At 59.7% G+C, this 25,756-nt stretch overlaps 1 long non-coding RNA gene across 1 annotated transcript in view; it reads right to left on the bottom strand.

The window, feature by feature from the left end:
• Positions 1–2,661: 2,661 nt before the first annotated feature.
• The window catches only part of LOC140483496 (uncharacterized), a 50,635-nt gene continuing 27,540 nt past the window's right edge, over positions 2,662–25,756 (bottom strand). Inside the window, exon 3 of the long non-coding RNA XR_011961985.1 lies at positions 2,662–2,987. This is a non-coding gene — a long non-coding RNA (uncharacterized lncRNA). The remainder of the gene's footprint in view (positions 2,988–25,756) is intronic.

Here is a 25,756-nt window from a genome sequence, read left to right as displayed (position 1 = left end):
GGGTTTAAAGTGAGAATTGCCCTTCGCTGAACATTGCTCCTGACTCGGTCGGTGGGACATGGATGTTTCAGAATCTCCACACAAGGCGTCCCGGTCCTCTACAACTCGTACCAGGTTCCTCCCCACATGGCGGGGGGAGGGGGGGTGAGGGAACGGATATCGGGCACTCCACCACCCGGCTTGGCCCTTTCTGACCTATTCCAGGCTGTTTCTCCTGGAATGGGAGAAATTGAGGGAGGGAGTGAGGGTGGGAGTGGGTGTCCCTGCTGTTAGTGCTGGTTTAGGTGAAGGGGACGGGGACATGGTGAGGGGTCTGGAGGGAATCAGTTCACAGTGTTGTATCCATGCAGTGTTATTAACGTGGGGGGGGGTGTAAAGTGGAGGGAGGAGTAAGACAGGGGGAGAGAGAGAGGGAGAGAGAGAGAGGGATAGAGAGTGGGAGAGAGAGGGAGAGAGAGATCACGGCGGGGTGGGATGGTGCTTTACCTGTTATACAGGGAGTGTGAGGGAGCAGACAGAATACAGTGACCTTTACCCTGACTGAGTGGGGAAGGTTATTGATGCTTCTCCTGTATTGCTGGGCATTTCCTCAGACCGCAGGTACTGCACTGAGCTGGGTAGGGAGCTCAGACCATGATCAGTGGGTCAGGTGGTGTGGACCCTCTGGGAAGAGAATGGTCCCCCTCTGTACTAGCCCATCCACCAGGACCTCCGTGCCCCTGACGACAAACCGCAGTGTAATTGCCCCTTATCCCCCATGCTCAGGGTAAACTGCGCAGGGCAGCTCCTAACTGAGAAAGTGCAACCATGTGCTCATTGGCCTTTTATAGATTGCCCCAGTGTCAGGGAACAATGAATATCCAGGGTCCCCCGGGAGATGGTGAGTACCTCCAGCCATGATGGGTGGGAGAATCGGGCTGGTATTGAATAAGAGGGACACCATGGGGTGGGGTGGGTAGTTCAGGAGGTGAGTTTGATCCGATAGCACCAGGAAACTAGCTCAGCATCGTGCAGATAATCGTTCTGTCAGACGAAGGGATAATGTCACTGAGACAGTTTTTTGTTTGATTCAGCCCAGTGAGTCATAGATTCTGTTGAAACAACTCCCATTTACAAAGCTGTAGTGCAAATGATCAAATATCCCATTTGCCCATCTTTCCTGGGAAGACAGGCTCATGTTACAGGATGCTATCGAAGTGTCTACATTTCAGTATTCTGCAACCTGGGAACACATCCTTCCATGACACTGTCTCTCAGTCTCCAATTCTCTGTCTATACCCCAAACCCCTCCCATGTGGTGATAGTTAAACTGATTCCTCCACTATCTCTCTCTGGCAGTGAGGTTCACACCCACAGCACCCCCTTGTCAGGGCAACAATGGGGATATGGAGCTGTAAATGGGTGGGAGCTGTACATCCTGTCAGTTCCAGAACGGGCTGCAAATTTCCCCACACTGGGCAGGGATCTAACACAGTGTTGCGAGCAATGCACTGGGGTGGGGTACACAGTCCTACATGCTGGGAGGGTAACTGCTCTTGGGTTACAGATCAATGTGCTGGGGCGGTGTACACACTCCTACATGCTGGGAGGGTAACTGCTCCTGGGTTACAGATCAATGTACTGGGGTGGGGTACACAGTCCTACATGCTGGGAGGGTAACTGCTCCTGGGTTACAGATCAATGCACTGGGGTGGTGTACACACTCCTACATGCTGGGAGGGTAACTGCTCCTGGGTTACATATCAATGTACTGGGGTGGAGTACACAGTCCTACATGCTGGGAGGGTAACTGCTCCTGGGTTACAGATCAATGTACTAGGGTGGGGTACACAGTCCTACATGCTGGGAGGGTAACTGCTCCTGGGTTACAGATCAATGCACTGGGGTGGGGTACACAGTCCTACATGCTGGGAGGGTAACTGCTCCTGGGTTACAGATCAATGCACTGGGGTGGGGTACACAGTCCTACATGCTGCGGGAGGGGGGGGGATGGCTCCCGGTTTACAGGGGGAGAGGTAATAGGTCAGAGAGGAGGGTGGGGTGGATGGGGAGGAGGTCATAGACAGGTCAAGGAGTTCCCCAGAACGTTCTGTCCCTGACATTCTGTAACTGATATTCCCCGGAACGTTCTGTCCCTGACATTGTTTGTGAACGGCCGGACGTCAGTGAATTGAACAAACGATAAGATCCCGAGGGAAGAGATCCCGTTCCAGGGAGAAGGAGACACTGTTCCAAAGGCCCCTCAGGCAGTTAAAGGGGGGAATACGTTTTCCCTGCGTTTACATTTCTCCACGACACCGGATCGACCACAATTTAGACCAAAATACAAGAATTCCCAAACTCCGTTTGTCTTCAAGTAACTGGGAGAGAATCCTTCAGGACAGCAACGTTCCCACCCTCCGTATTAGGAACTGGGAAGGAGTGACCTGTGTCTGCTCTCGAGTGATCGAGTGTGTGGGAATGTTCTAGAAACCATCTGTCCTTATGGATGTGTCTCTGTGTGTTTGGGGAGGGAGGGTTTCTTGTGGTTTATGTCACATTTTTGTCAGTAATTCCGACCTTCCCATTTGTTATTCCAGCTCCAATTATTTTAATAAATCCCTGAATACAGGGACACATTTGAAAATCTCACTGGGTCCCCGATCAAACGGGTCCCTTTGCCTCCAGGCTGATGGATAATGGGTTTGTTTTCCTTCCTCACAGTTAACGTAGTGACCATCTACGTCCTGCTTTATAAAGATTGTGGATTGTCTCCATGTGTCAGACGTTACCTGGGGGCCATGGCAGCGGTGGATCTCCTGGTCATTATCCTCGACCTGATCCTGAGACACATTCCCATTGTTTATCGGGAACAGTTTTATTTCCTGAAGGACTCAGTCCCCGTGTGTAATATCCACGCCGTCCTGCTTTATGCAGCCACTGACTGCTCTGTCTGGTTCACTGTCACTTTCACCTTTGATCGGTTTGTGGCCATTTGTTGCCAGAAGCTGAAAAGGAAATATTGCAGTGAGAAAACGGCGGCTGTGGTTCTGGGAGCAGTGACTGTGCTGAGCTGTTTAAAGAACATTTTCTGGTATTTTATGTTCACGGCTCGGTATTCGCTGGAGAACCGCCCCTGGTTTTGTTCTGTAACAGTCGCTGTTCTCGTCTCCAGTGTCTGGGTCACAATCGAGTTCCTCCACCACATTCTAACCCCGGGTGTCCCATTTCTCCTGATTCTGCTGCTCAATGTTCTCACCGTCAGACACATTTTAGTGACCAGCAGAGCCCGCAGGAGACTCCGCGCTCACACCAATGGGGACGCTCAGTCTGACACTGAAATGAGAAACCGAAAAAAATCCATCATTTTACTGTTTGTGATCTCGGCCAATTTCATCCTGTTATGGTCAACGTTAATGCTGTTTTCTATATGGTTCCGGATGTCGTGGAGTGGGTATTCCCCTGTGTATCTCGATGACTTTGTACTGGAATTGGGCTTCATGCTGCAGCTCCTCAGTTGCTGCACAAACACCGCGATTTATGCCGTGACCCAGACTAAGTTCAGGCAGCAGCTGAAGAATGTGCTGAAATATCCCTTCACCCAAATACATCCATCCATCAAATTCCCTCATTAATCAATCCATCCGGGATTTTCTCATTTCAGTTCAGTGTTTCAGCGATGGAGCAGCCTGTCGCTATGGTAACAGACTGAGGGTAGCGCTGGTTTGTCCATCCTTATCCCACAGGGGGGTTACAGGGAAACATTTCAATGTTTCTCACAACTCAGGGGCCAGTGAGAAAAGGCACCATCCCACTGACTGTATCCATCACTTCCATTTGTAACCAATAAAAATGTTGATTAAAGCGTGCCGAGCAGCAGAGTGACCGATGTTGTTGTGTGTCTTTGTGTTGGAGAAGCTCAGCTGGAGAGAGACAGACTCAGCCCCAAGTCCTGGGCCTCAGGGAAGGGGAGGGCACCGCACCCTGAACTCAGGAGCTGGGTTTAACTCCCTCTGTCCCCCCCACTCCAACCTGGCGTCCCCATTTCCTGTCATGAGTGGGACAGGATTTCAGTTGTTTCATGGGGACTACCCCCCTCTCCAATCTCTGGATCAGAGGGAGAGAGACGCGTCAGGGAGACAGATTGCATCAGAGAGGGAGGGGGGGCAGGAGGGAAAGAGATTTAGTCAGAGAGAAACAGAGGGGGTTGGGGAGAAAGAGAGACTGAGGTAGGGGGATCGAGAGTGAGAGAAGTGGAGAGAGAGTGAAGGAGCAGGGAGAGACAGAGAGAGCGAGAGAGAGGCAAGGGAGAGCTAAGGTGAGGAAGAGAGAAGAAATAGGGGGGGACATAATGAGAGAGGGGTCAGAGAGTGGGGGACAGAGAGAGGGAACAGAGAGAGGGGAGGAACAGAGAGAGGGGGACAGAGACTGGGGGACGGAGAGAGTGGAGGGACAGAGGTGGGTCAGAGAGTGGGGGATGGAGAGAGTGGGGGACGGGGTGTATGGGGGGATAGAGAGGGAGGTGACAAAGAGAGGAGGGAGTGAGTGGGGGACACAGAGAGAGGGGGAAAGAGAGATGAGGACAGAGAGAGGGGGACAGAGAGAAAATGGGAACAGAGAGAGGGGGACAGAGACTGGGGGACGGAGAGAGTGGAGGGACAGAGGTGGGTCAGAGAGTGGGGGATGGAGAGAGTGGGGGACGGGGTGTACGGGGGGACAGAGAGGGAGGTGACAAAGAGAGGAGGGAGTGAGTGGGGGACACAGAGAGAGGGGGAAAGAGAGATGAGGACAGAGAGAGGGGGACAGAGAGAAAATGGGAACAGAGAGAGGGGGACAGAGACTGGGGGACGGAGAGAGTGGAGGGACAGAGGTGGGTCAGAGAGTGGGGGATGGAGAGAGTGGGGGACGGGGTGTACGGGGGGACAGAGAGGGAGGTGACAAAGAGAGGAGGGAGTGAGTGGGGGACACAGAGAGAGGGGGAAAGAGAGATGAGGACAGAGAGAGGGGGACAGAGAGAAAAGGGGGACAGAGAGAGGGGGACAAAGAGAGGGGGACTGAGAAAGGCGGGACTGAGATTGGGGGACAGAGAGAGGGGGACAGAGACTGGGGGAACGCAGAGAGTGGGGGACAGTGAGTGGGGGATGGAGCGACTGGGGGACAGAGGGGGGTCAGAGAGTGTGGGATGGAGAGAGTGGGGGACGGGGGGTACGGTGGGACAGAGAGGGAGGTGACAAAGAGAGGAGGGAGTGAGTGGGGGACACAGAGAGAGGCGGAAAGAGAGATGAGGACAGAGAGAGAGGGACAGAGAGTGGGGGACAGAGAGTGAGGATCAGAGAGAGCGGGACAGTGAGTGGGGGACAGAGAGAGGGGAACAGAGAGTGGGGGATGGAGAGAGTGGGGGACAGAAAGAGGGAGGTACATAGAGAGGGCTGGGAACGAGAAGGCAGGACGAGAGTGGGGAACAGAGAAGGAGGTCAGAGAGAGTGGGGACAGAGAGGGGATGGACGGAGAGGGGAGGGACGGAGATGGGAGGGACAGAGATGGGGGCAGAGAGAGGTGGAACAGAGAGAGAGGGGACAGAGAGAAGGGGGACAGAGAGTGAAGGGGACAGAGAAACCGGGACACAGAGAGAGGTGGCAGATAGAGTGGGACAGAGAGAGGGGTAAAGAGAGACGGGGACAGAGGGGGCGGACTGAGAGCGGGGGGACAGAGAGAAGGGGGACACAGAGAAGTGGGACAGAGAGAGAGGGGGACCGAGAGAGGGGGACAGAGAGCGGGAGGGTCAGAGAGGGCTGGGACCGAGAAGTTGAGTACGGGGGGGGGGGGGGGGGGCAGAGAGAGGAATACAGAGAGTGGGGACAGAGAGAGGGGGGGACAGAGAGGGGAAGGACAGATATAGAGAGGAGGACAGAGAGTGGGGCAGAGAGGGGGTCAGAGAGAGGGCTGGGACCGAGAAGGGGGGAAAAGAGAGGGGTACTGAGAGAGGGGGACAGAGAGAAGGGGGGATAGAGAGAGGTGGACAGAAAGAGAGGAGGACAGAGAGAGAGGGAGGACAGAGAGAGGTGGTACAGAGAGAGGGGGACAGAGAGAGGGGGAACAGAGGGGGGTACAGGGAGAAGGGGAGACAGAGAGATGGAGCAGAGAGAGTGGGGACAGTAAGAGAGGGGAGACAGAGAGACTGGGCGCAGTAGAGGGGGGAAAGGGGAACGGAGAGAGGTGGGACAGAGAGAGTGGGAAAGAGAGAAGGGGACAGAGGGGAAGGACTGAGAGCGGAGGGACAGAGAGAAGGAAGGGCAGAGAGAAGGAAGGGCAGAGAGAGAGCGGACCGAGAGAGTGGGACAGAGAGCGGGAGAGACAGAGAGAGGTGGAGGGACAGAGAGAGTGGGGACAGCGAGAGGGGGACAGAGAGTGGGGGATATAGAGCGGGGTGACTGGGGGGAAGAGAAAGGGGGACAGAGAGAGGAGGGAACAGAGGGAGAGGGGTTCAGAGAGAGAGGGGGGAAAGAGAGAGAGAGGGGACGGAGAGAGAGAGAGGGGGACAGAGAGAGGGAGGGGCAAAGAAAGACAGGACAGAGAGAGGGGGGACAGAGAGAAGGGGGACAGAGAGGGGGCGGTCAGAGTGAGAGAGGGGGTCAGAGAGAGAGGGGGACAGAGAGAGAGGGGGACAAGAGAGTGGGGACAAGAGAGTGGGGGGAGAGAGAGGGTTGAGTGATAGGGGAGAGAGAAGGGGTAGTCAGAGGGGGAAGAGAGAGAGGGGGACAGAGAGAGGGGTACAGAGAGAGAGAGAGGGTGGACAGAGATATGGGGACAGAGGGAGAGGGAGGGACAGAGTGAGAGGGTGACAGAGAGATTGGGGACAGAGTGAAGAGTGATAGAGCGGGGGGGACAGAGAGAGGGGGACAGAGAGATGGGGGCGAAGAGAGAGGGGCACAGAAAGAGGGGGGCAGAGAGAGCGGGGGAAAGAAAGAGGAGGAAAGAGAGACGGGGACAGAGGGGACGGACAGAGAGAGTGGGGACAGAGAGGGTGGGACTGAGAGAGGGGGGGCAGAGAGGGAGGGAACAGAGAGAGGGGGACAGAGAGTGGGGAACAGAGAGTGGGGGACAGAGAGAGGGGGACAAAGAGAGGGGGAACAGAGAGAGGGGGCAGAGAGTGGGGGACAGAGAGAGGGGGACAGAGAGTGGGGGACAGAGAGAGGGGGACAGAGTGGGGGGGACAGAGAGTGGTGGATGGAGAGAGAGTGGGGGACAGAGGGGGGGGACGAGGGAGAGAGTGGGGGACAGAGGGGGGAACGGGTAGACAGAGAGGGAGGTGACAGAGAGAGGAGGGAGTGAGAGGGGGACACAGAGACGGGCGGACAGAGAGCACGTGGGGACAGAGAGGGGGACAGAGAGGGGTCAGCGAGAGAGGGGGACAGAGAGAGGGGGACAGAGAGATGAGGACAGAGAGAACGGGAGAGAGAGGGTGACAGAGAGAGGGGCACAGAGAGAGAGGGGGTACAGAGAAAGGGGGACAAAGAGAGGGAGACAGAGAGAGAGGGGACAGAGAGAACGGGTGAGAGAGGGGGGACAGAGAGCAGGGGGATAGAGAGAGGGAGACAGAGAGTGGGGAACAGAGAGAGGGGGATAGAGAGTGGGGGACAGAGAGAGGCGGACAGAGGGGGACAGAGAGTGGGGGATGGAGGGAGTGTGGGACAGAGGGGGGGAACGAGGGAGAGAGTAGGGGACAGAGGGGGGAACGGGTAGACAGAGAGGGAGGTGACAGAGAGAGGAGGGAGTGAGAGGGGGACACAGAGATGGGGGACAGAGAGCACGTGGGGACAGAGAGGGGGACAGAGAGGGGGACAGCGAGAGAGGTGGATAGAGAGAGGGGGACAGAGAGATGAGGACAGAGAGAACGGGAGAGAGAGGGTGACAGAGAGAGCGGGACAGAGAGAGGTGGACAGAGATAGAGGGACAGAGGGGGGGTACAGAGAGAGGGGGACAAAGAGAGGGGGACAGAGAGAGAGGGGACCGAGAGAACGGGCGAGAGAGTGGGGAACAGAGAGAGGGGGACAGAGAGTGGGGGACAGAGAGTGGGGGATGGAGAGAGTGGGGGACAGAGGGGGATGGGGGACCGAGAGGGTGGTAATAGAGAGAGGACGGAGTGAGAGGGGGACACCGAGAGAGGGGGACAGAGAGAGGGGGACAGAGAGAGAGGGATAGATAGAGGGGGGGGGACAGAGCGAGTGAGGGGACAGAGAGCGGGGGAACTTAGAGAGGGCTGGGACCGAGAAAGCGGGAAGGGGGGGGCAGAGAGGGGGGTCAGAGAGAGGGGGGACAGAGAGTGTGTGACAGAGAGGGGAGGGACGGAGATGGGGGACAGAGATGGGGGCAGAGGGAGGGGGGAACAGAGAGAATGGGGACAGGGAGGAGGGGGAGAGAGAGTGAAGGGGACAGAGAGACGGGGACAGAAAGGGGGTGACAGATTGGCGAGGGCAGAGAGAGAGAGAGAGGGGGACCGAGAGAGGTAGACAGAGGAAGGGGGGACAGAGAGAGGGAGGTCAGAGTCAGGGGGACAGAGAGAGTGGGGACAGAGAGAGGGTGGGACAGAGAGAGGCGGACAGAGAGAGAGGCGGAGAAGAGAGTGGGGGGAGAGAGGTAGGGGGGAGATGGGGAGAGAGAGGGGTGTATAGAGAGGGGTCATTGAGTGGGGGACAGAGAGTGGGGGACAGAGAGAGGGGGACAGAGAGTGAGGGGGGAAGAGAGAGGGGGACAAAGAGATGGGGAACAGAGAGAGGGGGACAGAGACTGTGGGAGAGAGAGAGGGGGAGAGAGAGAGGGCGATGGAGAGAGGGGGGACAGAGAGTGGGAGATGGAGAGAGTGGGGGACAGAGGGGGGACGAGGGAGAGAGTGGGGGACAGAGGGGGAAACGGGTAGACAGAGAGGGAGGTGACAGGCAGAGGAGGGAGTGAGAGGGGGACACAGAGATGGGGGGACAGAGAGCACGTGGGGACAGAGAGTAGGACAGAGACATGAGGACAGAGAGAATGGGAGAGGAAGGGAGACAGAGAGAGGGGTCAGAGAGAGGGGGACAGAGAGAGGGGGACAAAGAGAGGGGAACAGAGAGAGAGGGGACAGAGAGAACGGGCGAGAGAGGGGGGACAGAGAGCACGGGGATAGAGAGAGGGAGACAGAGAGTGGGGAACAGAGAGAGGGGGACAGAGAGTGAGGGACAGAGAGTGGGGGAGAGAGAGTGGGGGATGGAGAGAGTGGGACAGAGAGAGAGGGGGACAGAGAGAGAGGGATAGAGAGAGGGGGGTGACAGAGAGAGTGAGGGGACAGAGAGATGGGGTACATAGAGAGGGCTGGGACCGAGAAAGCGGGAAGGGAGGGCGAGAGGGGGGGGTCTGAGAGAGGGGGGACAGAAAGAGTGTGACAGTGAGGGGAGGGTCGGAGATGGGGTACAGAGATGGGGGCAGAGGGAGGGGGGAACAGAGAGAATGGGGACAGGGAGAAGGGGGACAGAGAGTGAAGGGGACAGAGAGACGGGGACAAAGAGGGGTGGGGACAGATTGGGGGGCAGAGAGAGAGGGGGGGGACCGAGAGGCGGACAGAGAAAGTGGGGGACAGAGAGAGGGAGGTCAGAGGCAGGGGGACAGAGAAAGTGGGGACAGAGAGAGAGGCGGACAAGAGATTCGGGGGAGCGAGGTAGGGGAGAGATGGGGAGAGAGAGGGGTGTATAGAGAGGGGTCAGAGAGTGGGGGACAGAGAGAGGGGGACAGAGAGTGGGGGATGGAGAGAGTGGGGGACATAGGGGGCCGGGGTGACAGAGGGGGTGGTGATAGAGAGAGGACGGAGTGAGAGGGGGACACAGATAGAGGGGGACAGAGAGAGGGGGACAGAGAGGGGGACAGAGAGTGGGACAGAGATAGTGGGGGACAGAGAGAGAGGGATAGAGAGAGGGGGGGTGACAGAGAGAGTGCGGGGACAGAGACATGGGGTACATAGAGAGGGCTGGGACCGAGAAAGCGGGATGAGAGGGCCAGAGAGGGGGGGTCTGAGAGAGGGGGGACAGAGAGAGTGTGACAGAGAGGGGAGGGACGGAGATGGGGGACAGAGATGGGGGCAGAGGGAGGGAGGAACAGAGAGAATGGGGACAGGGAGAAGGGGGACAGAGAGTGAAGGGGACAGAGAGACGGGGACAGAGAGGGGGCACAGATTGGGGGGCAGAGAGAGCGAGGGGGGGACCGAGAGGGGGACAGAGGAAGGGGGGGACAGAGAGAGGGAGGTCAGAGGCAGGGTGCCAGAGAGAGTGGGGACAGAGAGAGGGTGGGACAGAGAGAGGCGGACAGAGCGATAGGGGGACAAGAGAGTGGGGGGAGCGAGGTAGGGGAGAGATGGGGAGAGAGAGGGGTGTATAGAGAGGGGTCAGAGAGTGGGGGACAGAGAGAAGGGGATAGAGAGAGAGGGGCGACAGAGAGAGGGGCGACAGAGAGAGGGTGACAAAGAGAGGGGGAACAGTGAGAGGGGGACAGAGACTGGGGGAGAGAGAGGGGGGACAGAGAGAGATGGTCAGAGAGAGAGCGATGGAGAGGAGGAGACAGAGAGTGAGGAATGGAGAGAGTGGGGGACAGAGGGGGGGACGAGGAGAGAGTGGGCGACAGAGGGGGGAACGGGAAAACAGAGAGGGAGCTGAGAGAGTAGGGAGTGAGAGGGGGACATAGAGACGGGGGACAGAGAGCGTGTGGGGACAGAGTGGGGAACAGAGAGAGAGTGGGACAGCGAGAGGGGGACAGAGAGAACGGGAGAGAGAGTGGGGACAGAGAGTGAGGGACATAGCGAGAGGGGGACAGCGAGAACGTGAGAGAGAGGGGGGCAGAGAGCAGGGGGACAGAGAGTGGGGAACAGAGAGTGGGGAACAGAGAGTGGGGGATGTAGAGAGTGGGGGACAAAGAGAGGGGGACAGAGAGTGGGGGGTGGAGAGAGTGGGGGACAGAGGGCGGGACGGCGGGACAGAGAGGGAGGAAACAGAGAGAGGGCGGAGTGAGATGGGGACACAGAGAGAGGGGGGACAGAGAGAGCATGGGGACAGAGAGGGGGACAGAGAGAGAGGAGGACAGAGAGAGAGGGATGGAGAGAGGGGGGACAGAGAGAGTGAGGGGCCAGAGAGAGGAGGTACATAGAGATGGCTGGGACCGAGAAGGCGGGACGGGGAGTGACAGAGAGAGGGGTCAGAGAGAGGGGGGACAGAGAGAGGGTGACAGAGAGGGTAGGGACGGAGATGGGGACAGAGATGGGGTCAGAGAGAGGGGGGAACAGAGAGAATGGGGACAGAGAGAAGGGTGACAGAGAGTGAAGGGGACAGAGAGACGTGGGACAGACTGGGGGGGACAGATAGAGGGGGGCAGAGAGAGGGGTAAAGAGATGGGGGACAGGGAGACGGGGTGACAGAGAGGGGGTACAGAGAGGGGGGCAGAGAGGGGGGACAGAGAGAGGGGGGGACAGAGAGAGGGGGCAGAGGAAGGGGGGACAGAGAGAGGGTGGTCAGAGTCAGGAGGACAGAGTGAGAGGGACCGAGAGAGGGACAGAGAGAGGGGGACAGAGAGAGGGCTGGGACCGAGAAGCGGGGAACAGAGTGGGGGACTGAGAGAGGGGGACAGAGAGAGGGGGGGGGAAGAGAGAGGGGGACAGAGAGAGAGGGAGACAGAGAGAGAGGGAGGACAGAGAGACGTGGTACAGAGAGAGGGGGGCCAGAGAGGGGGGAAAAGAGGGGATGTACAGGGTGAAGGGGCGACAGGGAGAGGGGGCAGAAAGAGTGGGGACAGTAAGAGATGAGAGAGAGAGAGAGACGGGGATGCAGTAGAGGGACGGACAGGGGGACAGAGAGGGAGGGACAGACAGAGGGGGAAAGAGAGAAGGGGACAGAGGGGGCAGACTGAGAGTGGGGGGACAGAGAGAAGGAGGGGCAGAAAGAGAGGGAACCGAGAGAGGGTGATAGAGAGGGGGAGAGACAGAGAGAGGTGGCGGGACAGAGAGAGTGGGGGGTCATATAGAGAGGGTGGCAGAGGAGGCTGAGAGAGGTGTACAGAGAGAGGCGAACGGGGGGGACAGATAGGGAGGGGGACAGAGAGAGAGAGGGGGGACAAAGAGAGAAGGGGACAGAGAGAATGGGGACAGAGGGGGCAGACTGAGAGTGGGGGGACAGAGAGAAGGAGGGCAGAAAGAGAGGGAACCGAGAGAGGGGGACAGAGAGCGGGAGAGACAGAGAGAGTTGGGGGGACAGAGAGAGTGGGGGGTCATAGAGAGAGGGCGGCAGAGGGGGCAGAGAGAAGTGTACAAAGAGAGGGGAACAGGGGGGGTACGGGGGGGGGAAATTAGGGAAGGGGGACAGAGAGAGAGGGGGGAGAAAAAGAGAAGAGGACAGAGAGAGGGGGAGAGAGAGCGGGGGGACGGGGGGCAGAGAAAGGAGGACAGAGAGGGGAGGGAACGGAGGAAGAGGGGGTCGGGGGGCAGAGGGGGAAGAGAGAGGTGTGACAGAGAGAGTGGGGACAGAGAGAGGGGGACAGCGAGAGTGGGGACAGAGAAAGAGGGACAGAGAGAGTGGGGACAGAGAGAGGGGGACAGAGAGAGGGGGGGCAAAGAAAGAGGGGACAGAGAGAGGGGGACAGAGAGAGAGGGGTGGAGAGAGAGAATGGGGACAGAGAGGAGGTTGACAGAGAGAGGGAGGACAGACAGAAGGGTGACAGGGAGAGGGGGGACAGAGAGGAGGGACAGAGAGGGGAGGGATTGAGAGGAGGACAGAGAGAGTGCGAACAGAGAGAGAGGAGGGACAGAGAGAGAGGGTGCAGAGGGTGGATTGAGAGGGGGACAGAGAGAGAGGCGACGGGGGGCAACAGAGAGACAGGGACAGAGAGGGGGACAGAGAGATGGGAGACAGAGAGATGGGGACAGAGAGATGGGGACAGAGAGAGGGGGACAGAGGGAGGGGGGACATAGAGGGGAGGGATGGAACGAGGAGGGTCAGAGGGAGGGACAGAGAGAGATGGGGACAGAGGAAGAGGGGGCACAGACAGTTGGGCGACAGAGAGTTGGGGGACAGAGAGGGGGGACAGAGAAAGGTGGTCAGAGAGAGGGGGATAGAGAGAGGGGGACAGAGAGAGAGAGGACAGAGAGAGGGGGAAAGAGAGAGAGGACAGAGAGAGGGGGGACAGAGAGACGGGGACAGAGAGATGGGGGACAGAGAGAGGGGAACGAAGATAGAGGGGGGACAGCGAAGAGGGACAGAGAGAGAGGGGATAGACAGAGGGGGGAGAGAGTGGGGGGAACGGAGAGAGAGGGGGACAGGAGCAGAAAGGGTGTTGACAGAGAGAGGACAGAGAGAGGGGGCAGAGGGAGGGGTGACAGAGAGAGGAGGAACAGAGAGAAGGGACATAGAGAGTGGGAAAGAGAGGGGGACATAGAGGGGAGGGATGGAGAGAGGAGGGTCAGAGAGAGGGACAGAGAGAGATGGGGACATAGGAAGAGGGGGCACAGACAGTTGGGCAACAGAGAGAGGGGGACAGAGAGAGAGGAGATAGACGGGGGGGACAGAGAGAGGGGAACGGAGAGAGAGGGGTGACGGGAGCAGAAAGGGTATTGACAGAGAGAGGGGAACCGAGAGAGAGGGGGGACAGAGAGAGGGGGAGAGAGAGAGGGGAATGGAGAGAGAGGGAGGACAGAGAGAGGGTGACAGAGAGGATGGGGACAGAGAGAGGGGGACAGAGAGAGAGGGGACAGAAAGAGGGGAACGGTGAGAGAGAGGGCACAGAGAGGGGGGCAGAGAGAGGGGACAGAAAGAGGGGAACGGTGAGAGAGAGCGGACAGAGAGGGGGGACAGAGAGGGGGGACAGAGAGGGGGTGAAGGAGAGAGGGGAACGGAGAGGGGGGTCAGAGAGAGAGGAGACAGAGAGAGGGAGGACAGAGAGAGGGAGGACAGAGAGAGGGTGACAGAGAGGAGGGGGACAGAGAGAGTTGGGACAGAGAGAGGGGAGACAGAGAGAGGGGAGACAGAGAGAGGGAGGACAGAGAGAGGGTGACAGAGAGGAGGGGGACAGAGAGAGCGGGACAGAGAGAGGGGGACAGAGAGAGGGGAGAGAGAGAGAGGGAGGACAGAGAGAGGGTGACAGAGAGGAGGGGCCCGAGAGAGGGGGACAGAGAGAGGGAGGCAGAGCGAAGGCAACGGAGGGAGAGGGGGCATTGAGAGAAGGGGACAGAGAGATGGAGGGTCTGAGAGAGGAGAGAGAGAGATTGGGTGACAGAGAGAGGGGCGGTCAGACAGAGAAGGGACAGAGAGAGAGTGGGGCAAGAGAGTGGGGGAGAGAGAGGGAGGGGAGAGATAGGGAGAGGAGTTGGGTAAAAAGAGGGGGAAGAGAGAAGGTGGACATAGAGGGGGACAGTGAGTGGGGGGACAGAGAGGGGTGGGCAGAGAGATGGGGACAGAGGGAGAGGAGGGTTCAGAGAGAGGGGGAACAGAGAGGAGGGGGGCAGAGAGAGGGGGACAGAGAGAGGGGAATGGAGAGAGAGGGGCGACAGGGGGGCGGGGACAAACACAGTGGAACGGAGAGAGAGGGGGGGACAGAGAGGGGGGAGAGAGAGAGAGGGGAAGAGAGAGAGAGGGTGTCAAAGAGGAGGAGGGACAGAGAAGAGGGGGAGAAAAGGAGGGGTGTTAGAGAGACAGGAGGGACAGAGAGCGCGGGGACAGTGCGAGGGGGACAGCATTAGGGGACAGTGTGAGTGGGGCACAGAGAGAGAGGGGACACAGAGAGGGGGGCACGAGAGAGGAGAGAGACGGGGGAGACAGTGGTGGAGAGAGGGGGAGAGAGACGGTGGAGGTGTAGCGACGAGGGGAGAGAGAGGAGGGGAGAGAAGGGGAGAGAGTAAGAGGGGGAGACAGAGGGGGAGAGGGGGGAGAGAGGGACGAGAGAGAGGAGGGTAGAGAGAGGAGGGGAGAGAGGATGGGAGAGAGGAGGGAGAGAGAGGGGAGAGGGGGGAGAGGGGGGAGAGAGAGGAGAGGAGAGAGTGGAGTGAGAGCGGGGGAGATGAGAGGGGGAGACGGGGGAGGGAGAGATGGGGAGAGTGAGAGGGTGAGTGAGGGAGGGATTGAGAGTGGGAAGGGGTGAGAGAGGGAGAGCGAGAGGGGACAGAGTTCTGTGACAGAGTTGGCGGAGAGAGTTAGTGAAGAGAGAGTTAGGGGAGAGATTGAGGGGTAGAGAGAGTGAGTGAGGAGGAAAGGGAGTGGGAGGAGGAGTGATGGGATAGAGAGTGAGCAAGGAGAGAGAGGGCGGAGAGAGAAGGGGAAGTGAGAGAGGGGTTAGAGAGCTAGTGGGAGAGCGGGGGAGAAGGAGGGGCGAGGGAGCGAGAGGGGGAGAGAGGGGGAGAGAGGGGGAGAGTGAGCTGGACAGAGTGAGAGGGAGAGAGAGGGGGGGAGAGAGAGAGCAGCAGGGAGAGGGGGCAGGGAGAGGGGAGCAGAGAGAGGGGGCAGAGAAAGGTGGCAGAGGGAGGGATCAAGGAAGGTGGGCGAGAGAGGGGGCAAGAGAGGGGTGGAGAGATAGGAGGGAGTGAGGGGAGAGAGGGGAGAGGGGGGTGAGAGAGGGGTGAGAGAGAGGGGAGAGAGCGCGGGGACAGAGAGAGAGTGGGGAGAAAATGGGGGAGAGAGGGGGTGACAGGGGAGGGGGAGAAGGGAAGAGAGTGGAGATTGGGAGAGGGGAGATGGAGAGGGGAGTTGGAGAGGGGAGAGGGATCGGAAGAGAGAGTAGAGAGAGAGGGCGGAGAGACAGAGGGAGGTAAAGAGAGGGGGAAGAAAGAGGAGAGTAGAGAGACGGGGGAGAGAGAGGTGAAGAAATGGGTGAGAGAGAAGGGGAGAGGGCTGGAGAGAGGGGGATAGAGAGGGGTAGAGAGAGGGGAGAGAGAAGGGGAGAGAGAGGGGGGAGAGAGAGGGGCAAGAGTGGAGACGATGGTTGGGCGAGAGTGGGGGCAAGAGTGGGGGGGTGAGTGGGGGGTGAGGGTGGGGGCGAAAGAGGGGGAGAGAGAGGAGTGGCGAGACAGGAGTGCGAGACAGGGGACGAGAGATGGGGGCGAGAGAGAGAGGGCAGACGGAGGGGAGAGAGGGGGAGGGGAGAGAGGGGATAGAGAGAGTGTTGGGAAAAGAGGGGGGAAAGAGAGAGGGGAGAGAGAGGGGGAGAGAGAGGCGGGAGAGAGAAGGGAGGGGAAGAGAGAGGGCAAGAGAGGGGGGGAGAGTGGGGAGAGAGAGAGTGGGGGACAGTGTGGGGAGAGAGAGAGGGGAGTGTGGGGGAGAGAGAGGGAGTGAGAGAGTGAGATGAGAAAGAGGGGCAAAGGAGGTGGGAAGAGAGAGGTTAGAGAGGTGAGAGAGTGAGAGGAGAAAGAGGGGGTGAGAGAGAGAGAGGCGAGAGAGAGAGAGGCGAGAGAGGTGGGAAGAGAGGGGGTAGAAGGGGAGAGAGTGGGTAGAGAGAGGGGAGAGGGGGAAAGAAATAAAGGGAGAGAGGGAGGGCGAGATAGTGGGAGTAGAGAGTGGGGGCAGAGAGGGGTGGGAGAGGGTGTACAGAGATGGGGAAGAGAGACGGGGAGAGAGAGGGGTCGAGAGAGAGGAGGGAGAGTGAGAGTAGAGAGAGGGGGAGAGAGGGGGCAGAGCGTGAGGGGGAGAGAGTGAGGGGAGAGAGTGGTGTCGAGAGAGTGAGGGGAAATAGTGGGGGAGGGACAGTGGATGGGAAGAGTGGGGGTGGAGAGTGGATGGGGAGAGTGGGTGTGAGAGTGCGTTGGGAGAGAAGGGAGAGAGACTGGGGTAAGTGATTGGGGTAAGAGAGCAGGGTAAGAGACCGGGGAGAGAGAGAGAGGGGAGGGAGAGAGGGGAGGGAGAAAGAGAGGGGAAGCAGCGAGATGAGAGAGAGTGGGGTGAAAAAGAGGGGAGATGGAGAGAGGGGAGGTGGAGAGAGAGGAGAAAGAGAGGGGTGGAAAGAGAGGGGAGAGAGAGAAAGGGTAGAGAAACAGGGGTATAGAGCGAGGGAGAGAGAGACAGAGGGGTGGAGAGAGTGGAAGAGAGAGAGAGGGGAGAGAGAGGGGGAGAGAGAGAGAGAGAGAGGGGGGCGAGAGAGGTCGGAGAATGGGAGGGGGAGGGGCGTGAGAGAGGGGGGAGAGAGATGGTGTGAGAGAGGGGGTGAGAGAGGGGGTGAGAGAGAGGGGAGAGAGTGGAGACGAGTGGGGGGTGAGAGTGGGGGCGAGAGAGGGGGTGAGAAGGGGTTAAGGGGTGCGAGAGTGGGGGCAAGAGTGGGGTCAAGAGAGGGGGTGAGATTTGGGGCGAGAGTGGGTGTGAGAGGGGGGCGAGAGAGGGGGGGAGAGGGGGTAGAGAGAGAGTTGGGGTGGTGGGAGAGAGAAGGGAGAGAGAGGCTGGAGAGAGAGGGGGAGAGAATGTGAGGAGAGAGAGTGGGGGAGAGAGTGGAGGAGAGCGAGGGGGAGAGAGAAAGAGGCGAGTGGGAGGAGAGAGAAAGGGTGATAGAGAGAGGTGAGAAGGAAAGGCGAGAGAGGGGGAGAGGCGGGAGAGTGTGAGGGGGGAGAGGGAGGGTGTGAGAGAGTGGTTGTGAGAGAGGGGTGAGAGAGAGGGGAGAGAGTGGAGACGAGTGGGGGCGAGAGTGCGGGCGAGAGAGGGGGTGAGAAGGGGGCAAGGAAGGGGGCGAGAGTGGGGGCAAGAGTGGGGGGCAAGAGAGGGGGCGAGAGTGGGGGCGAGAGAGGGTGTGAGAGGGGGGCGAGAGAGGGGGGAGAGGGGTAGAGAGAGAGTTGGGGAAAGAGGCGGAGGGGGGGGAGAGAAGGGAGAGAGAGGCTGGAGAGAGAGGGGGAGAAAGTGTGGGAGAGAGAGTGGAGGAGAGAGAGGGGGTGAGAGAGAGGCGAGAGAGAGGGGCTAGAGAGGTGGGGAGAGAGAGGAGAGAGAGTGAGAGGAGAGAGAAAGGGTGATAGAGAGGTGAGAAGGAGAGGGGGAGAGGGGGAGAGTGTGAGGGGGGAGAGAGAGGTTGTGAGAGAGAGGTTGTGAGAGAGGGGGGAGAGAGGGGGAGAGAGTGGAGACGAGTGGGGGCGAGAGTGGGGGCGAGAGAGGAGGTGAGAAGGGGGCGAGGGAGGGGGCGAGAGTGGGGGCAAGAGTGGGGGGCAAGAGAGGGGGCGAGAGTGGGGGCGAGAGAGAGGAGAGAGAGTGGGAGGAGAGAGAAAGGGTGATAGAGAGAGGTGAGAAGGAGAGGCAAGAGAGGGGGAGAGGGGGGAGAGTGTGAGGGGGAGAGAGAAGGTGTGAGAGAGAGGTTGTGAGAGAGGGGGGAGAGAGAGAGGGGGAGAGTGGGGTTGAGAAAAGGGGAAAGACAGGGGGGTGTGGAGAAAGAAGGGGGCAGAGAAATGGGGAGAGAAAGAGTGGGAGTGAGATTGGGGGAGACAGTGGAGAAAGAGTGGGAAAGAGAGAGGGGGAGAGTGAGATGGTGAGAGAGGGCGGGAGAGGGGTAGAGAGAGAGGGGAGAGAGAGAGAGGGGCAGAGAGAGAGGGGAGAGAGATGGTGTGAGAGTGGGTGAAGAGAGTGGGGGAGAGATTGGGGAAAGAGAGTGGGGAAAGAGAGTGGGAGAGAGAGAGGAGAGAGTGAGAGCATGAGAGTCAGGGAGTGAGAGAGGGAGAGAGAGAGGGAGAGATTTAGGCGACAGAGTGGGAGAGATAGTTAATGAAGAGAGAAAGGGAGAGAGAAAGATTGGGGGGCGAGAGACGGGGTGAGCAGGGTAGAAAGAGAGGGGAGAGGGAGGGAGAGAGAAGGGGAGGTGGAGAGAGGGAGAGAGTGGGGGACAGAGAGGAGAGAGAGGGTGACAGAGGGAGGGTGACAGAGGGAGGGACACAGAGAGTGGAGGGAGACAGAGGGGGAGAGAGGGGGGAGAGAGGGAGGGGTAGAGTGTGGGGACAGAGTGGGGGAGAGAGTGGGGCGAGAGAGTGGGGAGAGAGAGTGCAGAGAGAGAGAGTGAGGAAGACAGTGGGGGAGGGAGAGGGTTAGGGAGGGAGGGAGTGAGAGAGAGGGGAGACATTTAGATGACAGTGTGGGGGGGAGAGTTAGTGAAGAGTGGGGGGAGAGAGAGAGTGAGGTGTAGAGAGAGAGAGTGGGTGAAAGAGAGAGGTGTAGAGAGATGGGATGAGAGAGACGGTAGAGAGAAGGCGAGAGAGGAGGGGAGAGGGGTGAGAGGGGTTAGAGGGGTGAGAGGGGTGTGGAGAGAGGGGGCAGAGAGGCGGCAGAGAGAGAGAGATAGGGAGGGGGAAGAGAGACGGGGAGGGCAAGAGAGAGGGGGAGATAGTGGGGGAAGAGAGAGGGGGAGAGAGAGGGGGAGAGAGGGGGGAGAGGGGGCAGAGAGGGGGAGAGGGAGGGGGAGAGGGAGGGGGTGAGGGAGTGGGAGAGAGAGGGGGCGAGAGACAGGGAGAGCGACAGGGAGAGGGGGAGAGATGGGGAGAGAGAGGGGGAGGGAGAGGAAGGTGCGAGGGAGGGTGAGAGAGGGGGGATAGAAAGAGCTTGAGAGCGGGGGGAAAGAGAAGGGAGAGAGATGGGGAGAGAGTGGCGGAGAGAGAGAGGAGAGTGAGAGGGGGTGACTGACGTGGCGAGAGAGGGGGAGGAAGAGGAAGGTGCGAGGGAGGGTGAGAGAGGGGGGACAGAAAGAGGTTCAGAGTGGGGGGAGAGAGAGGAGAGAGAGGCGGACAGAGGGGAAGAAGGAGGGGGACAGAGAGTGGAGGGAGAGAGGAGGGAGAGAGAGAGGGGGGAGATGCAGGGAGAGAGAGGGGGAGAGAGATGGGGAGAGCGATAGGGAGAGAGGGGGTAGAGATGGGGCAAGAGAGGGGGAGGGAGAGGAAGGTGCGAGGAAGGGGGAGGAGGGGACAGAAAGGGGGTGAGAGCGAGGCGAGAGACGGGAGAGAGGGCGAGAGTGACGGGGAGAGCGATGGGGAGAGCGATGGGGACGGGGGAGAGACGGGGAGAGAGAGGGGACGGAGAGGAAGGGGGCGAGGGAGGTGGAGAGAGGGTGACAGAAAGAGGGTGAGAGAGGGGAAGAGAGCGCAGGGAGAGAGGGGAGAGTAGAGGGAGGGAGTGAGAGAGGGAGAGAGAAGGGAGAGATTTAGGCGACAGAGTTAGTGAAGAGCGAGAGGGGGAGAGAGTTTGAGGGGTAGAGAAACAGGGTGAGCGGGGTAGAGAGAGATGGGATAGAGAGAGGAGTGAGAGAGTGGGGTAGAGAGAGGGGAGAGGGAGGGGAGAGGGAGAGAGGGTGAGAGTGGGGGAGAGAGAGGGGAGAGGGAGGGGAGAGAGAGGAGAGAGAGGCGGACAGAGAGAGGGGAAGAGGGAGGGGGACAGAGAGTGGAGGGAGATGGGGGGAGAGAGAGAGGGGAGATAAGGAGGGGAGACAGAGTGTGGGGAGAGAGTGGGGAGAGAGAGTGGGGAGAAACAGTGTGCGGAGAGAGTGGGGGTGAGAGTGGGGGAGGGAGAGAGGAGGAGAGGGAGGGTGGAGTGAGGGGGAGGGGAGAGAGGTGTTAGAGGGGGGAGAGTGGGGGAGAGAGAGAGGGGAGAGTCGGGAGGAGAGAAAAGGAGAGAGAGGGGAACAGAGCGAGGTGGCCAGAGAATCGAGAGAGAGGGGGGGGGGAGATAGAGAGGGGAGAGAGAGGGTGAGTGGGGTAGAGAGAGAGACAGGATAGAGAGAGGAGGTGAGAGAGTGGGGTAGAGAGAGGGGAGAGGTGGGGGAGAGGGAGAGTGGTGGAGAGTGGCGGAGAGAGAGGGAAGAGTGGGGGAGAGAGAGGAGAGAGAGGAGGACAGAGGGAGGGGGAAGAGGGAGGGGGACAGAGAGTGGAGGGAGAGAGAGGGAGAGAGTGGGGAAAGAGAGTGGGGGAGAGAGTGGTGGAGGGAGAGGGTTATGGAGGGAGGGAGGAGAGAGAGGGAGAGAGTTGGGTGACAGAGTGGGGGGAGAGAGTTAGTGAAAAGAGAGGGGAGAGAGAGAGTGAGGGGTAGAGAGAGGGGGTGCGAGAGAGAGGTGCCGAGAGAGGGGCTGAGAGAGACTGTAGAGAGAAGGGGAGTGAGGAGGGAGGGGGAGAGAGAGGGGGGAAGACAGAGTGAGAGAGAGAAGAGAGACAGGGAGTGGGAGAGAGGGGGGAGGAGGACGGAGTGAGAGAGGGCGGGAGAGAGGGGGCAGAGAGCCGGGGGAGAAAGTGGGGGAAGAGAGATGGGGGAGAGAGATGGGGAGAGAGATGGGGAGAGAGATGTGGAAAGAGATGGGGAGAGTGGGAGGGAGAGAGGGGGAGAAATGGCGCACGAGAGGGGGCGTGAAAAGCGGGCAAGGGGCGAGATGGGGTGAGAGAGAGGGGAGAAAGAGCGGGAGAGAGAGGGAGAGAGTGAGGGTGCGAGAGAGAGGGGGAGAGGGAGGGGATAGAGAGAGGGGGAGAGACGTGGAGAGATTGTGGAGAGACGGGGAGAGTGTGAGGGGTCGAGAGAAGGGACAAGAGAGAGGGCGAGAGTGGGTGGTGAGAGAGTGGGGCAAGACAGGGGGGTGAGAGAGGGGGTGAGACAGGGGAATGAGAGAGGGGGGCGAGAGTGGGAGAGGGGGGAGAGAGAGGTGGAGAGAGAGGGGGATGAGAGAAAGAGTGTGGAGAGAAAGGGGGAAGAGTGTGCGAGAGAGTGAGAGGGAGAGAGAGGGCAGAGATAAAGGGGGAGAGAGAGGGTAAGAGTGAGACAGGGGAGAGAGGGGGCGAGAGAGCGGGGGAGACAGAGCGGGGAATGAGAGAGAGGGGGTCAGAGAGTGGGGGAGAGAGAGGGGGAGAGAGAGGGGGAGAGAGAGGGGGAGAGAGACAGGGGGAGGGAGATGAAGGGGGCGAGGGAGGTGGACGGAGGACAGAAAGGGGGTGAGAGAGTGGCAAGAGAGTGTGGGGAGAGCGGGGGGAGAGAGATGGGGAGAGTGATGGGGAAAGAGATGGCGAGAGTGAGAGGAGAGAAAGGGAGAAGGTGAGCACGAGAGGGAGTGAGAGAGGCGGGCGAGGGGGGGATGAGAGGGGGTGAGAGAGAGGGGAGAGAGAGGGGGAATGAGAGGATGCAAGAGAGAAGGGTAGAGAGAGGGGAAAGAGAGGGGGGAGATAGGGTGGCGAGAGAGGGTGGCGAGAGAGGGGGCGAGACAGAGGGTGAGAGGGGGAGAGAGAGGGGACAGTGAGAGAGAGTGTGGAGAAAAAGTAGGGAAGAGAGAGCAGGGAGAGAGAGGGGAGAGAGACAGGAGAGATAGGGGGCAGAGAGAGAGAGAGTGCGTGGAGAGAAAGGAGGAAGAGAGTGCGGGAGAGTGAGAGGGAGAGAGAGGGGGAGCGATAGTGTGGGAGAGACAGGGCGAGAGAGAGAAAGAGAGGTTGAGAGAGGGGAGAGAGGGAGGTGAGAGAGAGGGACTGAAGGAGTGGTGGTAAGAGAGCGGGGGTGTTAGAGAGAGGGGGCAGAGAGTGGGGAGAGAGTGGGGGGGCAAGAGAGGGGGAGAGAGAGGGGGAGAGGGGGAGAGACGGGTAGAGTGACGGGGGAGAGGCGGGAGAGGACAGAGGGAGAGAGGGGAGAGAGAGGGAGCGAGAGAGGGAGCGAGAGTGGGGGGTGAGAGATGGGGTGAGAGAGGGGAGAGAGGGGGAGACAGAGGGGGCAGACAGAGAGGGGACAAAAAGGGAAGAGAGGGAGAGAGAGTGGGAGAGATGGAGGGGGAGAGAGAGAGGGAGAGAGTTGGGAGGGAGGGTGAGGAAAGAACGGAGGTGAAACAGCCGGGGGTGAGAGAGAGGGGGCAGACAGTGGGGGAGAGAGAGGGGGAGAGAGTGGGGGGAGAGAGATGGGGAGAGAGAGGGGGAAAGAGAGAGAGGGGAGAGGGTGAGGGAGAGTTTGGAAGGGGAGGGAGAGGAACGTGCGAGGGAGGGTGAGAGAGGGGGACAGAAAGGGATGAGAGTGGGGGGAGAGAGAGGGGAGAGAGATGGGGAGAGAGTGGGGAAGGGAGAGGAAGGTGCGAGGGAGGGGGAGAGAGGCCGACAGAGAGGGGTGAGAGCGGGGGAAGAGAGTGAGGAAAGAGAGTGGGGAGTGAGAGTTGGAGAGAGAGAGGGGAAAGGGAGGGAGAGAGAGCAGGGAAGAGAGACGGGGAGAGCGATGGCGAGAGGGGGGAGAGACGGGGAGAGAGAGTTGGAAGGAGAGGAAGGGGGCGAGGGAGGTGGAGAGAGGGGGAAAGAAGAGGGTGAGAGTGTGGGAGAGAGAGGGGAGAGTGAGAGGGTGAGAGAGGTAGGGAGTGAGAGACGGAGAGAGAGAGAGGCGAGAGATTTTGGCGACAGAGTTAGTGAAGAGCGAGGGGGGGGAGAGAGTTTGACGAGTAGAGAGAGAGGGTGAGCGGTGTAGAGAGAGATCTGATAGAGACAGGAGATGAGAGAGTGGGGTAGAGAGAGGGGAGAGGGAGGGGAGAGATGGGGAGAGGAGAGAGGGGTTAGAGGGGCGAGAGTGGGGGACAGAGAGGGGAGAGTCGGGGGGGAGAGGGGGAGAGGGGGGGAGAGCGATGGGGAGGGGGAGAGACGGAGGGAGAGAGAGGGGGAGGGAGATGAAGGGAGCGATGGAGCGGGTTAGAGTGGGGTCAGAACGGGAGAGAGAGTGCGGGGAGAGAGAGGGGAGAGAGATGGGGAGAGAGATAGGGAGAGTGAGAGGGAGAGGGAGAGAGAGGGGAGAGTGGGAGTGCAAAAGGAGGCGAGAGAGGCAGGCGAGAGGGGGGCAAGAGGGAGGGAGAGGGGGAGAGAGATGGGCGAGGGGGAGAGAGAGAATGCGAGAGAGAGGGGTAGGGAGAGCGGGGAGAGAGAGAAGGGTAGAGAGGGTGGCGAGTGAGGGGGGCGAGACGGGGATGAGAAAGTGGGTGAGAGAGGGGGAGAGAGAGGGGAGAGAGAGGGGGATAAAGAGGGGGGAGAGAGAGTGGGGAGAGAGGGGGAGAGGGGGCAGAAAGAGAGAGAGTGTGGAGAGAAAGGGGGAAGATAGAGCGGGAGAGAGAGCGGGGAGAGAGGGGGGAGAGATAGAGGGAGAGAGAGAGAGTGTGTGGTGGGGGGGAGAGAGGGGGGAGGGGGAGCGAGAGAGAGGGGGGGGGGGAGAATGAGACCGGACGAGAGAGTGGGGGTGAGAGCATGGGGGCTAGATTGGTGGGTGAAAGAGGGTGGCGCGACAGAGTGGGGGAGAGAGAAGGGGCGAGAGAGAGCGGGGGAGAGAGAGGGGGAGAGATGGGGGAGAGTGTGGGGGAGAGACTGGAGGAGAGAATGGGGGAGTGAGAGAGTGTGGGGAGAGAGTGTGGGAGAAGGGGTAGAGAGTGAGGGAGAGAGTGGGGGATAGAGTGGGGCATTGTTAGAGGGTGAGAGAAGGAGGGAGTGAGAGAGGGAGAGAGAGAGGAGAAGGTTCGGTGGCACAGTGGGGACAGAGTTAGTGAAGAGAGGGGGAGAGAGAGTGAGGGGGTATAGAGAGAGGGGGTAGAGAGAGAGGGTGAAGCGCGGGGAGAGTGAGTGAGAGGGGATGAGAGGGGGAGGGAGAGTGAGGTGACAGAGTGAGGGGGGAGAGGGAAGGGCAGAGAGGGGAGAGAGGGGGAAGACGTGGCGAGAGAGGGATGAGAGAGGTTGGAGAGAGGGGAAGTCAGAGAGCGTGGGAGAGAGTGGGGAGAGAGAGGGGGAGATGGAGAGAGGAGGGACAAAGAATGGGAGAGAGAAGATGGAGAGGGGAGATATAGAGGGGAGAGAGACAGAGAGAGAGAAAAGGTTGAGAGACAGGGGTAGAGAAGTGGAGTAGTGAAAAGGATAAAAAGAGAGGGGGAGAGAAGTGGGGTGAGAGAGACTGCGAGAGAGGGGGACAGAGGGAGTGAGAGAGAAAGGGGATAGGTGGGGGAGAGAGGGAGGGTGGAGAGAGTGGGGGAGAGCGAGTAAGGGAGAGTGTGTGGGTAGAGAGAGAGACAGAGGGAGAGAGAAAGGGGGAGAGAGAGAGGAGGAGGGGGGAGTGAGGTGAGAGAAAGGTGAGAGAGAGGGGAGAGAGAGAGGGGGAGAGAGAGGGGACGAGGGAGGGGGGCGAGAGCGGGGAGAGAGAGAGGTGGGCGAGAGAGAGAAACGGGGGAGAGACAATGGTGGGGGAGAGAGAGATGAAGGCGAGAGAGAGAGAGGTTGGGGAGAGAGAGAGGTGAGTGAGAGAGAGGTGTGGGTGAGAGAGGTCAGGGAAAGAGAGGGGGGAAGAGAGAGGAGGAAAGAGATAGAGGGGAAGAGAGGGGAGGGCAGATTGAAGGAGGGCGAAAGAGGGGAGTAGTGCCAACAGAGAGGGGTCAAGGGAGAGGACGGAGAGAGGAGGGGGAGAGAGAGGGGGAGAGAGGGGAGAGAGGAGGGGGAGAGAGGGATGGAGAGAGAGGGGGAGAGGGGGAGAGAGAGATGGGGAGACAGAGAGGGGGAGAGAGAGCGGGGAGAGAGAGGAGGCAAGGTAGAGGGAGAGAGAGGTAATTGAAACGGGCAGAGAGAGAGGGAGAAAAAGAGGGGAAGGGAGAGGGGGAGAGCGAGCGAGAAAGCGAGGGATGAGAGAGGGTGAGGAGCGAGAGGGGAGACAGAGAGGGTGTGACAGAGAGAGGGGAGGGAGAGGGGGAAAAAGAGAGGTGAGAGAGGGGAAGAGAGGGGGGGAGATAGAGTGGGGGAGTGAGTGGGGGGATTGAGTGGGGGGAGAGAGGGTGTAGAGAGTGTGGGGAGAGGGGGAGAGAGGGGATAAAGAGTGGG

The sequence above is a fragment of the Chiloscyllium punctatum genome, chromosome 12, assembly GCF_047496795.1.
Source record: "Chiloscyllium punctatum isolate Juve2018m chromosome 12, sChiPun1.3, whole genome shotgun sequence".
NCBI lineage: Eukaryota > Metazoa > Chordata > Chondrichthyes > Orectolobiformes > Hemiscylliidae > Chiloscyllium > Chiloscyllium punctatum.
The sequence above is the reverse complement of the archived record's forward strand: the minus strand, read 5'-3'. Positions and strand labels throughout refer to the sequence as shown.